Genomic DNA, 3,706 nt, shown 5'->3' with positions numbered 1-3,706 from the left:
AGTCTCATCTGTTCTTATGACATTCCCTGAAGCAGGTGGGGCTCATCATCCTGTTTCACGGTTGAGCAGATGAAGCTCTGAGAAGCTCTGTGGCTGATTCAAGGTCCCATAAGTCGAAGCCCTGCCAGGCCTTGATTCAGATGCCCTGACCCTGGTGGCTCTGGAGGTTTCCTCCTGGGCACGCTGTCAGCCGCGTTCTCTGTGGGTGTGTGGGAGGGAGGCTCCGTCTCCCAGGAGATGTGATCCGAGTGTCCTTGCTGTCCCTGTAGCAGGAGGGATGACAGATTGGAGGCCCTGGGAGTTCTGCCAGCCTGGCCATCCCAGAGCAAAGGCCATAAGCAATGAGTGGCAGATTCTGCCAGAGAAATGCTACATGGGCCAGGGTGTCAGGTCCCAGGTGGCTGGCCAGTGTAGTTCTGTCTGGCTCCAGGTGTGCAAAGGAAGGGCCATACGGTTAGGGGCCTGCTTAGGCTCCCTGAGGGGACAAACAGAGTTTCATTTATTGAGCTCTGAGTATAAATCGGAAAGTGTGCCGAGCACACACGTGTATTAGCTACGAGATAGACACTGTTATTTACCTATTTATGGTTGAGAAAACTAAGGCACAGGACCGGATGCGGGCTGAGTAGAAAGGGCACAACTTACCCCAAAGAATCAGCTGATAATGGTGGCACTTTATAATTCAAGGGATACCTGCATTCTCTGGGTGGTCAAGGCCAGTGTCCCTCTTACCCTCCTGGACCCAGGGCCTGTGCTCTGAGCTCCCAGTGCCCTGTCTCTCCAGACCTGAATGCAGGGACTGAACCAGGAGTCTGGTGGCCAGCCTGGGCCACACCCCAGGAATGCTGGAATGAAGCCTCTTCTCCATGGCCCCTAATCCTTCCTTGCACTCCACGGCTGTGCCACCCCCGGAGCAGTTAGCAGTTACCCATCTTACAAACAGCTCTGCAGCACCAGGGGAGGGGAAGGCAGGATGTGCACAGAGATGAGCCCACCCGGCCCCCGACTTCTGCCCAGCAGCAATGACAATTTCAGCAGCCGGAGCCCTCACCATACTGACGGTACCCAGGAGTCAGGCTTTGAGGCTGGGGGAGAGATTTGGGGGAGGCGAGATGAGCCCAAGGGGATGGGTGGGGGACCCTCCCTTCGCATCAAGCCAGAAGGAAGGGGCTTTAAAGAAAGCCTTCAGAGCCTTCCAGGTGTCCCCTGCAGTTTGAGAAATCCAGCAGACGCGTCCCAGCCCCACCTGCGAGGTCTAAGGCACAAGAGACAGGCCGGCTGCTTTGCCGGCAGAGCCAGGAAGAAGGCTGCTGGCCCAGACAAGAGCCTCGTGGGAGGGAGGGTCAGCTGGAGGCTGCCTGGGGGTGTGGACAAGCCTCAGCTGTGCAGAGATGGAGCTGCCTGGGGGGGGCTCCTTGGCACCCCTGAGACCTACGTGAAGTACCCTGGTCAGGGGGAAGCTGCAGAGGTGCCCAGTGGTGGCCAGGCTCTGAGGACACATGGAGGTGCCCGCAGGAGGGAGAGGTATAGTTTCCAACCTCTGCCAAACCCAGAGTGGCGTTCAGGACAGCTCCAGTGGGAGGCCCCAGCCCACCTGAGCTGGGCGGAGGCCTGGGCTGTACAGCAGAAGGGCTGGCCTTGAGCGGGCCGGACCCCAGCTGAGACTGTTGTGTGAGGTGTCGTGAACCGCCGAATCTCCCTACCAAGCGGCATCCCGGGTCTGCTAGGTTTCCATCCAGCCGCCGGGCGGCGGGCAGCGGAAGAGGTTTCCAGGGCCGGTGGAAGACCCAAATAAGGCTGCATTCGGTGGCTTTCCAGTTCCACAGCTGTGCCAGCTCATGGTGACACCAGAGTGCTGTGGTGTCCAGGGAAGCACTGTTTTGGGGCAACAGACATTTCTTGAGCTCCTGTGGGGAGGGGTTTCCACATGCCTGGTGAGACCCACCTCCACCCAGAGGGGGCCTTCCTCACAGGCAGGGGCTCTTGGTGGAGCAAGGGCCCAAACCCTGAAACTGTATTGAACATCTTTCTGTCTGTCTCTGTCTGTGTGTCTGCCTCTCTGTGCCCCTCAGCCAGGGGAAGGCAGAACCAGGGCCCGAAAGGATCTGGAAGAAACATACAGACTGGGGACTCCATGGGGCCAGGTTTGGAGTACTGAGGAGGGGGGGTTTGAACCTGGGCCTGGAGTGGAGAGGATTGTGTGTAACAATTGAGGAAGGTCCGGAAGACCCCCAAGGCTTGTGGGTAGGGGTGGTGTGAGCCCCTCACCAAGATGGGATTAGAGTGAGGCCCTGAGCCAGCTCAGATGGCTTGCCACTGCCTCTTCTCAAATGCAAGCTACTCAGCCTTCCTCCAGGCTTGAAATGAGCCCCTCCTTCCCCCTTCCACACTCCTGCATCCCCGGGCTCGCCACTCTGCAGTGAGGAAAACCACAGCTGAAGCCTATCAGGCTGGAGTTCGTGGCCGACAAGGCAAGGTCGTCCTGAAGCCTTCCTTGATCTTTTTCGGGTCTGATGCACTGCCAAAGAATCTCCGGAAACTCCCAGACATTCTCAGGGAGAGTTAGCCGCTGCCCACGTGCCCACACCACTGTCGGGCGTGCTGAGGCCCACGTGGGGAGCCCTGCTCTGGGGTGTCCTTGACCTCCACGCTCTCCTGCCCTTTCTCATCCCTGCATTCCCCACAGGCCTGTGTGGGACCAGCTGGAAGCGCTCTAGAAAAGCCCCCGAGGGCGCTGGGGGAGGAGGGAGGATGGGGGGCACAGATCACGGCGGGGCACCCCCCATGTGTGTTTTATGAGGTGCACCCCCTTGGTGGCAGCTGAAGTGGGAGGTACCCCAGGCCCAAGGGCATGGGGGCCTGGCGGGGGAGGGCGGCTGCCCTGTTTTCTTGTAGCTGGAAGCTCATTAGCTTGTTAATTGAGAAGAAAGCATCTCTGGGTAGCAGAAGTTCAGTCCTGACGCCAAACCTGGGGGGAGGGGCATTCTCTGGTTCCACCTCCGAGCACCAGGCCATAACTAAGGTCAGGCCTGTCCTGGACAGCACGGCTGGCAAGTGTCCAAGTTGATGTTTGGAGCGTGGGAGGTTTGGCGGGTCTTAGCCGTGTGTTCACTTAGGGGTGAAAGGAACAGGCTTTTTGCACCAGCTTTGCCACTTTCTAGCCTATGACCTTGGGCAAATCCTTTAACTTTTCTGGGTCTCACCCTCGTCATCTGCAGAGATAATGACACTTCGCTGCTGAGGCCACGGTGAGGACTCAATGTGTTCAGGGAACCCCTGCTTGTTCAGAGCCAAGGTCACCAGGTGAAAAGGCCCCCAGGCTCTCAAGGAGCTCGGCCTCTGAGCCTGACCCTGCAGCCGCCCTCACCTCTTCCAGGCCACAGCCATGGGCGGCGGAAGGGGGGCCAGGGTCTGCTGAGTTCCTGCCTGGCACGAGGCCCAGGCGGTCCTGGAAGTCCAGCGGGGCTAGACACACGGGCTGCCTCCTGTCTAGAAATAGTCGTCCTCCCTCCATGGGCAAACAGCTCCAGACTATTTTCTTCCTCCCACGATCTGAAAGTTGGAGCTGATTGGCTGGCTCAAAAAAAAAAACACCCAAAAACAAAAAAAGAGAAGGACGTGCAAGTGCTCTTGTGTGCCCAGAAGAGGGGGTGTCTCAGGGCTCTGTTTCCAGGGGAACCAGTGGCACAGGCTGGCTCCTTCCTCA

This window comes from Phocoena phocoena, chromosome 14 (assembly GCF_963924675.1).
Source record: "Phocoena phocoena chromosome 14, mPhoPho1.1, whole genome shotgun sequence".
NCBI lineage: Eukaryota > Metazoa > Chordata > Mammalia > Artiodactyla > Phocoenidae > Phocoena > Phocoena phocoena.
The sequence above is the reverse complement of the archived record's forward strand: the minus strand, read 5'-3'. Positions refer to the sequence as shown.